At 46.1% G+C, this 11,190-nt stretch overlaps 1 long non-coding RNA gene across 1 annotated transcript; it reads right to left on the bottom strand.

Annotated features, from left to right (window-relative positions):
* Positions 1-6,559: 6,559 nt before the first annotated feature.
* Positions 6,560-8,929, bottom strand: LOC112625439. The gene is made up of 2 exons (XR_003119591.1): positions 8,779-8,929; positions 6,560-8,360 (listed from the first exon to the last, which is right to left on the bottom strand). It is a non-coding gene; the product is annotated as an uncharacterized LOC112625439 (long non-coding RNA).
* Between the last annotated feature and the right edge of the window lie 2,261 nt (positions 8,930-11,190).

Genomic DNA, 11,190 nt, shown 5'->3' on the forward strand with positions numbered 1-11,190 from the left:
TAATTATCCCATGGTCTTCAGTGGCCCTGATGAAGCCATAGTCCCTTTCTCCACAACCCTTTTAGTTTTAGCATGCACTTGATCCACCGGCTTCATCCACTCCATGAGGGAGAGCAATCCACAGCTGCTTAGGCCACAGCTGCCCGGCGTTTCCCCTCTCTTTTCTGGGTCAGAGGCCTCCAGCTCTCCCAGACTCACTGCTCAGGCCCTCTCCCGGCATTGCAGTTCTGCCCCAACACACAGCTGACAAACCAGGGCTTCCAGACCCCACCCTGCATCCCCACAGCACTCTATTTTTTTTTTTTTTTTTTTGCTTCTGGAAGTGATATGAAGATTGTATGTAGTCAATGTCAAAAAGAAATGATAATTACTTCACCTTTCTCACTCAACTGGCCACTTATTCCCAACCAGTAAAATTCAACCTCTGCAAGGGTTTCTAAAGCACGCTTCATAATCCGACCCTGCTTTCCCCACCGACAAGTTCTTGTCATTTTCCTCTCCAGCTATCTGTAGGTCAAGAGTCAAAAGTCTGGAGTCACACTGCTTGGATCCAATTCCACTACTTATTAGTTCAGACCCAAGGCAAGCAACCGTCAAATCTCTATCTTTCTTATCTGCTGAGTGAATATTATACTTTGTATTGCATCAAATCTAAATCACCAATTGTAAGATGCACCATTAATTTATGTAGCCTTGATAAAGAAAAGAATTTCTGCTGACTTTAATTGCAAAACAATGTCCATTGGAAGATGCACCCTCTATCAATTAGCTTTTGCTATATGACAAATCACACCAAAACTTAATGGCTTAACACCACAATCATTCATTAGCTCATCATTCCGTGGGTTGGCACTTGGGCTAGGTTCAGCTGGGTGGTTCCTCTGCTGGTCTCTCTTGGGCTCCATCCTGCAGCCACCAATAGCTGGTGATCAGCTGGGCCCAGGTGCTCTGGGATAGCCTCATTTACATGTTTGATGGTTGGCTATTTGCTGAGGCTCCTCAGTTCTTCACATGGCTGCCCTAGCAAGCTAGCTCAAGCATGTTCAAATAGTGGTGTCAGGGCTCCAAGCACAGCAAAGGGGACAAGCCTCAGGGTATAAATGCTTTTCAAACCCCATGCATCATGTTTGTGTGCTCGAATCCAGGCAATCTGGCTCTAGACCCTTGGCTCTTAACCTGCAGAGAGTTCTGTCTTTCTGGAGAGGGGAATTACAGCAGGGATGGGTTCTGTGGCTAAAGCAAGCTACATGACCAAATCAAGACTCAGTACGGGAAAGAACTACTGAAGCACATGAGTATGAGGAGGAGAATTTTGCTGGCTATTTTGCAATCTACCCACATCCTGACTGTGTACATAATAAAGTCTGAAGAAATTTGTACTAAGAGTGCACAAGTACTAAGAGTAGTAGTGTTTACCTCAAAGAGTTGAGTAGTAGTGCTCTGTGAGATAATGTCAGTAATATCACTTAGTACAGTGTTTGGCCCCTGGTGAATGTTCTGTACATACTATTACTATCACATTTGTGTCTGTGTTTCTTTCTACACTGGTAAATTCATGTTTATCCTCCCAAACCTGACTCAGACATCACTCTCCCTAGGACACACACACAGTTTGTTGCTCCCAGGGCTGTGCCGCCCTGTACTTTACACACATTGCCTTTGTTGCAGCAGGTTGTCCTTCTTGTGCTTCCGTGGGCCTGGTTTTGGGCTCTTTGGTAGCAGATATTCTGTGTCTAGACATTTTCCACCCCCAAGCCAGTACAGTGCCTGGCACTTGGTATGTGTTTATTTAATTGAAGTGACATATCACTTCCAACAGAACTGCTTCTCATGCCCCTGGGCATCATCTTCCTTTCCTCTGAGGGTGCTCCCACAGCACCCTGCCATCTTTCTAGTCTTGTCACACTGAACTGTGATGACTTGTTTGCTTAACATGCACACATAAAGAATTTTCCTTATTTCTTTATATTACACAGAGTTGCCCCAGTACCATGACTAGTGGCAGCAGCAAATACTCTATAAATACCTGTTACATTTATGTATTTATTTATTTATGAGATTGAGTCTCACTCTGTCACCCAGGCTGGAGTGAAGTGGGGCAATCTCTGCTCACTGCAACCTCCACCTCCCAGTTCAAGTGATTCTCGTGCCTCAGCCTCCCGAGTACCTAGGATTACAGGCACCTGCCACCAGACCCGGCTAATTTTTGTATTTTTAATAGAGACAATGTTTCACTATGTTGGCTGGGCTGGTCTTGAACTCCTGACCTCAGGTGGTCTGCTCGTCTTGGCCTCCCAAAGTGCTGGGATTACAGGCATGAGCCACTGTGCCTGGCCAACACCTGTTAAATTTAGGAAACAGAGTTTTCTATCTCTGTCTTATGCCCAAGAAGGCCTGTGGCCCAGAGATCCAGAGTAAAATTAGATTTAGCATTTAATCTATCAATAGCTGTTTCTTACTGCATCCCTAGGGTATGAACTCTGCTGGCTTTTCTCTCCTTTTTAGATCACAACCCAGTGACATCACCACAACAGAGAGAATCATTGCAGGTCTTATCCATGTCCCCGTGGTCTTTCGGACCCCTCACCCCCACCCCAACACACACACACACACACATGCTCACAAACATCAGTATTTTAAGTTTATGTGAGTAGAGTATGTCTATAAATGCCATGGGCAGTGGATGGGACTTGGATCAGGTCATTTGTCACCCTATGATACCCTATGGGGGCAGGACCCCAGGACCCCATAGAGTTGGCATATTGGCTCAGAGGGATGTTGAAACTGTGAGTGGAACAACATACCACCATGCTCCACTTCCATTTGCATCCTCTACTTCTCTCCTGCAGCAGGCTGACGCCGGCCCAGAGCCTGCATACAGCCAGGAGCTCACATCTCAGCCTTTTGGAAGCCATGCACCACCATGGGAATGCAATGGAAGATACAGACCCTCCTCATAAACATTTCCCACATGCTTTCTATGGGTTCCCTGGGGTCCCCAGTTAAGAGCCCCTGGGGGAATAGAAAGGGCACTGGATTTGTAGTTGTAGAGATCTAAGTTCAAGGTCTGATTCTACCTCTTACTAATTCTGTGGCTGATCTCTCTGAGCCTCAATGTCTACATCTGAAAATGAGGTAAGGCCAGCACTGCAGGTTGTAAGGGACCTGCTATGTGATAGGTCCTCAGTTTTGTCTTCCCTGTCTCAGCCTCCTAGATACGTGGTTACCATTTGCAAGTCCCTGGAGCTAATAGGTGGAAGTTTCATGCCAACTTCATGAAGACTTTCCTGAAGAGGTCTTCATGCATTCACGTGAAACCATTTACTGAGCATTTATTATGTGCTAGCCACAGTGGCAGGTGCTGGAGTGTGCAAGTGTGTGTTTATACCTGACTGTGAAAGGATACAGAGTTGAACATAATGTGAGACCTTATGGAGCTCGCAGTATGATGACCTAGTACCCATCTATCCACAGAATGCAATTTGCCTAAAACTTTTAGCATAAAATGTTTTACCTGATTAACCCACTAAAAAGACATTTCATTATTGATACCGCCAGCATTTTGGCTATGGGATCAAAGTCTGGCCTATGTTTGACACCCATATATCTCTGTGAAAGCACATTCTCTTCCTTGAGTCTGTTAAATTCAATGCCAAGATTGTGTCTGTGTGTAGTTCCATCATCTTTGATTTCTCCCTCATTTTTCGGTGATCCTGCAGATGAAGGCTGGTTTTTGCTTTGTATGTTCTAAGTGGGGGTGAGGGTTCTGCTTTGCTTGCTTCTGAACTGGAGAATGATGTTGGTGAGGTCCCCAAAGGCAGCAGGAAGAGCACTGGGGTGGAAAGTGATGCTTGCTGTCGTTATTGTACTCGTTATTGTACCCACCCCATGGGGAAGGCTATTCAACCAATGAATGGTCGAGTCAAAGCCTAGGCCTGCCTGTCTGTGAACCTCACATCTGTGGAGGGCTTTATAAAGAGGGTAGATTGCTGTCTGGACCAGCCAAGTGAAGACTTGCCCGAAGGCAGTTGTATATTTAGATGACTGCCTCCAGTTGTTTCCCTCCCATGTGGTGTCTCTGTGGATGGAAGCGCATCTGTTACATGCGGATCAAAGTCATCTTGCTGTACAGTTCACAGCATCCATGTTTTTGTCTTGTCAGAAGGCTAATAATGGCTTACAGAATTCTGATAGCGGTGGCAGCAACACCTGGACAGTCAGAAATAATGCATGTGAGAGATGGAGGGGGCTTATCCCTAGGTGATAACAGTGACAGTGGAAAAAGTGGATGTAGTAGCAATGGATGTTGCAATAGAACCAATAGTTTCCTTTCTTTTCTTTCTTTCTTTCTTTTTTTTTTTTTTTTAAAGACAGAGTCTCACTCTATCACCCAGGCTGGAGTGCAGTGGCATGATCTCAGCTCACTGCAACCTCTGCCTCCCGGGTTCAAGCGATTCTCCTGCCTCAGCCTCCTGAGTAGCTGGGATTTCAGGCACAAACAACCATGCCCAGCTCATTTTTATGTATTTTAGTAGAGACAGGGTTTCACCATGTTGACCAGGCTGGTCTTGAACTCCTGACCTCAAGTGATCCACCTGCCTTGGCCTCCCAAAGTGCTGGGATTACAGGCATAAGCAATAGGACTGTTTCTTGAATGAATGGGACTGGGTGGTGGTGATCATGGGGGAGAAGAGTAGGAAACTACAGGACTCAAGAATGACTTCTAGGTATTTGCCCTGAAAAAAACCAGATGGATCATGGTGCCATCTATTAAGATGAAAAAGACTTAGGTAGGAGCCAGTTTGAGGGGAAAATAAAAAATTCTGTTTTGGAAATGTGAAGTTTGAGATGTCTATTACTCGTCTAAGTGGAGTTTGCAAGTAAGCAATCAGATATACACCTCAGGGGAGTTCAGGGCTGAAGTTCAAATTTGGGAGATGGATTTTTGCAAATCTCCTACCTCCTTCTCAGGTGTTAGGTTAAGATTAGGAGAGGGTAGAACTGCTTCCTGACCTACCAGAAATGAGTAGCAGATGCTATTTGTTCACTCATCCTTTCTTTTTTTTTTTTTTGAGATGGATTCTCACTCTGTCGCCCAGGCTGGAGTGCAGTGGTGTGGTCTCGGCTCAGCTGTTATTTAACCCAATATATCAAAATTATATCAAAAATACTAATATCAAAAATTAGTATTATTTCAACATGTAACCAATATAAAATTACTGAGATATTTTACTTTCTTTTTCTCATGCTGTCTTCAAAATCTGTTGTGTTTCTTACACATGGCACATTTCAGTTCAGACTTAGCTGCATTTCAAATGCTCGATAGCCCGGATCTAGAGGATGCTGTAGAACTTGGCTCCTTGATGTCTAAACCCCTCCCTTGTCTCCTGCCCATTGGTTATCTCCGGACCTTGGGGGACTGTTGGGAGCTCCAGTGTGCTGTAAGATAGTGAGGTGTAAACCCTGGGCACACAGCCCCAGAACAGAACCCCAGCCAGCAATGGCAGCCAGATGATAGAGGTGCCATCATCACACACATCAATATCTAGCTGTTCCTAGCCACACCTGGATTAATTAGTGACCACTGGAGGATAATTGCTGTGTTTTAAAACTGAGAGCATTGCCACCATGTACCATGGTAAATATGTTTGTTAACAAGGTAAACAAAATGTCTTTTTAGTAAAAGCAACTTTAATCCTGGTGTCTCCCCCGACAACTCCCCTTGTCTTGTTTTCCTGGCACTGGGTGCTGACTGTTAGGCAGCATTTCTTCTCTGAATCCCACCGCCTGGGCACAGGGAGATCAGAATGTGTTTGGTGACTGAACGAGCTCGAGAATGGGAGGCTTACTCGGTGACTCACAGGAGCAGAACGTGTGGGATTTTTGACATTGATTCCTTCTTCGAATGACAGATACAGACAATGACGAATGCTCTCTCTTCTTATCAGGAGTGCTCACCATGGGCGCTTCTTTCTTTAACGAGTATGCGTCATGGCTGGCTGGCTCCTCCCCGTAACAAGCAGTTTAAAGGTGAACAAAAATAGGTCTTGACGATAGCAGCTTTTGGAAGCCTAGGCGCGGTGCAGAAGGCCAGACAGGAATGGCCTGTCTTCCACTGCAACATGCGGCTTCATTGGAAGCACCGCTGCTGGGGAGCAGCCACCTCCTCCTGACCATCGCAAGCTGCCCAGGCCGACATGCTCATAGCAGCGTCCGTTTCCCTGCCTAACATTCTATCAGAAGATTCCTCCATGTCTACGGGCAGACCCAGGCCAATCTTGGCATGCATGTTCAAGTTTGTCTGACCTTTCTATCTTTCGCCTTCCTCTTCACTAGAGAACCTGAGCACTAGGGTCTCCTTTATTATTTGTTTTATCTTATTCTTTTTTTTTTTTTTTTTTTGAGGCAGGGCCTTGCTCTGTCACTGAGGCTGAAGTGCAATGGTGTGGTCATAGCTCACTCCCGGGCTCAAGTGATCCTCCAGCCGTAGCCTCTAGAGTAGCTGGGATTACAGATGTGCAGCACCACAGCCAGCTAATTTCTTTTTTTTTTTTTTTTGGTAGAGATGGGAGTCTTGCTGTATTGCCTAGGTTGGTCTCCAACTCCTGGGCTCAAGTGATCCTCTTGCCTCAGCCTCCCAAAATGCTGGGATCACAGGTGTGAGCCACCACATCTGGGCAGATTCTTCTTTAGGTTCCTGAGCCTGGAGAGATGGCTTGCCTGGGCATCTGTTGCAAAGGAATGAGATAAGCTGTGATAATCTGGGTCCTCCAAGAAGCAGAGGACGTAGATTTTATCTATGGCCTGGGGAAAAGTGGGATGACCATTAGACTGCAATGCAAGTCTGATTCCAAACGTAGGAGAGGAAAGGTTGTATGGAGGCCTCCTTTGTTCTAGGGAAAGTTCAGCAAGGCAGAAGGGAAGTGCTGAGACAACATTCTAGGCAGAAGAGCCCCATGTCTCTCAGGAAGGGGCCTGCTTAGAGTCCCTGCCATGCCCCATCATGGGCGGGGAGCAGCCCATGGAAACGGAGCCTCAGCATAGGCCAGGATGGATTCAGAGCGTGGAGTGGCAGCTGGTGCCCTGGGCCAGATGTGCTCCCAGCTGGAGGCACTTTCTCACAACTGCTGTGTAGGCCTGGGTCCACGTTGTTTCATGAGCAAAAGCCATGTGGGTGCTGCCTGGCACATATGTAGAGCAAGTGCCACATGATACGGTGGAAGGTGCCCTGGAATTGGCATCAATGTCCCAGGTCATGTCCCTGATCTGTTGCTTATTATTAGTTCATGATCTTAGGTGAGTCACTCAACCTCTCAGAGCCTTGGTTTCTTGATCTTAAAATAATACCTGTCTTACAGTATGGTTGTAGAGTGAAACTAGCTCTTGTGATAAGGAGTGCTTTGTATAATGTTGACACAAATGCACCCGTTGTAACAAAATCAACAAAGCACAACTGTTAAAGACCAATGACAGGAGCTCTGGGATTTTGCTATAAGCAGTCTGTGGCAATGATAGAGATTTGTTTGTCTCTGTTGTTATACTTGCACGAAACTGCACACCATGCCAGTATACAAATTCTACAGGGTCTCAGTCACTTAGCAGATGTCGTTTGTCTTGACTGTTCTGGGCAGGTATTTATAAAAATAAAAAAACCAAAAAGCATTTCAGAAAAGCCTATTATTTTTTAAACAAAAGATGGCTATTCTGCAACTGCTGAATAATTCAAAGTCAGCAGTAATTCATAGTGAGTCAGCGGTAGCTTCTTACTGCTTCCCACTGCTTTTTTTCCTTTTCTGCCTCTAAGACGAGGAAGACACTGGTGATGAAAGGGTCGAGGTGTTTTAATTCCCGGAAGTCCCTTGGTTTTGTGTGTGTGTGTGTGTGTGTGTGTGTGTTTTCTTTTGAGATGGAGTCTCTCTCTGTCACCCAGACTGGAGTGCAGTGGTGCGATCTCGGCTCACCACAACCTCCACCCCCAGGGTTCAAGCAATTCTCCTGCCTCAGCCTCCCGAGTAGCTGGGATTACAGGCACGTGCCACCACGCCCGGCTAATTTTGTATTTTTAGTAGAGATGGGGTTTCTCCATGTAGGCCAGGCTGGTCTCGAACTCCTGACCTCAAGCGATCCACCCACCTCGGCCTCCCAAAGTGCTGGGATTACAGGCATGAGCCACCGCGCCTGGCCCCTTGGGTTTTATGTTAGGGAAATATGGAGATCTGAAAGGCTGTGGAGCAACCTGTTAGCGATGATGGGTGAGCTCACAGGCACAGGCGGTGGCTCCAAGGCCTCAACCAGAGACCCAGATCCCAGCGCAGATTAATTCATTCTGTCAACGATTCTAGGGGACGGGGAGACGGAAGCTGGAAAAATAAACTAGAAAGACTTCATGGGTTTCTTTCTATATAGATGAAGGTTTCAGAACAAGGTAAATTTTATGCAGGAAAAACGGGTGGCAGTAGATGATCTAGTGTTAGAATCTCAGCATGGCCCTGGGGCTATGGGCAAGTGAAATTAGAGGAGGGACTGGTGGGAATCTCAGCATGGCCCTGGGGCTGTGAGCAAGTGAAATTAGATGAGGGAGTGGTGGGAATGGGTAGCCAAGGTTGGAGGTCGAACCAGAGTTGAGTGATTCACACCATTAACAATGACTGACTGTGAAGAAACAGATCACCCCACCTGAGGACAGCCCCAAAGGAAGACGTGCTTTTACCACCACCCAAGGATGAAAGGCAGTGATTTCTCCTTCAAATCCAGCCCCAGAGCTGTGGCTCTCCTCACCAGTTTTCCTTTTCTTCTGGCCATGCGGCCTCTTCTGCTCCATGGCCAGTTCAGAGGACACGTGACTCCTGCAGGAGGGGACAAACCAGTCACCATGCAGAAGCCTGACTAAACCGGGCTTCTGACACTGTGGGCCTCAGACTACCCACATCAGCGCCAGGTGGGCAGCTTGTTAAGGAGGCAACTGCATCAGCCCAGCCAGATCTGCCCATTCAGAATGTCTGGAAGGGGACTCCAGAACCTGCATGCCCCTCCCCCATCTTCCTCAAGGGATCCTTTTGCACACAAAAATGTAAGAATCACTGGGCACGGTCACTCGCACCTGTAATCCCAGCACTTTGGGAGGCCGAGGCAGGCGTATCACCTGAGGTCAGGAGTTCGAGACCAGCCTGGCCTACATGATGAAATGCTGTCTCTACCAAAAATATAAAAATCAGCCGGCATGGTGGTGCGTGCCTGTAATCCCAGCTACTACGGAGGCTGAGGCAGGAGAATCGCTTGAACTCAGGAGGCAGAGGTTGCAGTGAGCTGAGATCACTCCAGCCTGGGCAACAAGAGCAAAACTCCGTCTCAAAAAAAAAAAAAAAAAAAAAAGTGAGACCCAATTAAATGATCTCTAAAAAGCTGCCAGATCAAAAATCCTGTGACTTCAGAATCCCAATTTGAGAAAAATGATCTTATTTCTCAGTAATTTATAGTATTAAAGGTTTAATCTTCTTTCTCCCCTGTGAGTATTTTCTCTCCATCTTTACGTCCCAACAAATTATTTATAAAATAATGTATGGGCTGGGTGTCGTGGCCCACACCTGTAATCCCCGCACTTTGGGAGGCCGAGGTGGGTGGATCACCTGAGGTCAGGAGTTTGACACCAGCTTGGCCAACATGGAGAAACCCCATCTCTACTAAAAATACAAAAATTAGCTGGGTGTGGTGGCGTGTGCCTGTAGTCCCAGCTACTCGGGAGGCTGAGGCAGGAGAATTGCTTGAACCCTGGAGGTGGAGGTTACAGTGAGCCAAGACTGTGCCATTGCACTCCAGCCTGGGGGACAAGAGCAGGACTTGTCTCAATAATAATAATAATGTATGAAGTTTATTATGTGCAAGAACCTATGTTTTGCGTGGAGGAAAAACATATGAGGCAGCCTGCCCTTAAGGTGCTTCTAGGCTAGAAGAGGAGGAGCTGAAAAGGTGTGGAACCAACTTTGCCACAAGGCAGAGGGCGCTCCCAGGACGGATAATCCAGGAAGCTTCCCTTCTGGGTCAGTTGATAAATATCCTAAATATCAATCCTGGCAATAAGTACTGTATAAACGATAGAATCAAAGGTCTCCAAGATTTTCGAGGAGGGAGATAGGAAAACTGGCGGGGGCAGTGTGAGAAGCTTCAGAGAGGAAGTAGCATTTGAGAGAGGCCTTTAAGGACAAGTCGTATTTCAATGGGCAGAAAACATTCTGGAAGAGATGGCATGAGAAAGGCATATTGGGGGAAATGCAAAGTGTATTGCAGAACAGAAGTTCATTTTGGCGTGAGTGGAGAGGGCCTTCACTGGAAAGCTGGGATGGTGTATGAGTTATCAGTTGCTGCATAATACACCACTCCAAAATCTAAAGGCTTAAAGCAACAACAGTCATTGCTTTTGCTCGTGAGTCTACAGCTTGTCTGTGTTCCACCCTGTGTCAGCTTAATGGGACCTGGAGAGACCACTTTCAAATGGGCTCCCTCGCATGACTGGAAGGTTGGAGGTAGCTGTCTGTTCTTTGTGTGGGCTTCTCTATGGTTTGAATTTCCTTACAGCAGTTTGATTTCAAGAGAGCCAGGTGAAAGCTGTATTGCCATTTATGACGTAGCTTTTGGAGTCATAGTGTCACTTCTGCTGTGGTCACAGGATGACATCCAAATTCAAAGAGAGGGAGCAAAGACCCAGGCTCTCAGTGGAGGAGTGTCAAAGTTATCATAGGAAGAGAATGTGGGAAGAGAGATATTGTCACAGCCAATGCTGGAAAATACATGTAAAACTCTAATGCATGAAATACACAAAAACTCTAATCAGGCATTAAATAATAATACAAATTTTTTTTAAAAAACCACAAATTTCATTATATATCACAATAACCTTTCAAATAGGCAAAGCAAATATTATTTGTATTTTGCAAATAAAGGAACAGAACTCAGAGTTGGAGTAGAAAGGCGGATTTGCAATGAATTTAATGAAGTTTTCACTTTTAGAGCCCCTCGTTAGCACTGACACCTTCTTCTGAGTCCCAGAGGGGACCCAGAATTGTGTTCGCATGGTCATATGTTTCGTAAATGTTCAGAGGTAAAGTATCTTTACTACAACTAGTTAAGTCTGCTGGACCTTCACTTCAGCCTCCCCTCCATCACATTTCCCCTTGCATCAGGTGTCAGTGGGCA

The sequence above is a fragment of the Theropithecus gelada genome, chromosome 5 (genome assembly GCF_003255815.1).
Source record: "Theropithecus gelada isolate Dixy chromosome 5, Tgel_1.0, whole genome shotgun sequence".
NCBI classification, from domain to species: domain Eukaryota; kingdom Metazoa; phylum Chordata; class Mammalia; order Primates; family Cercopithecidae; genus Theropithecus; species Theropithecus gelada.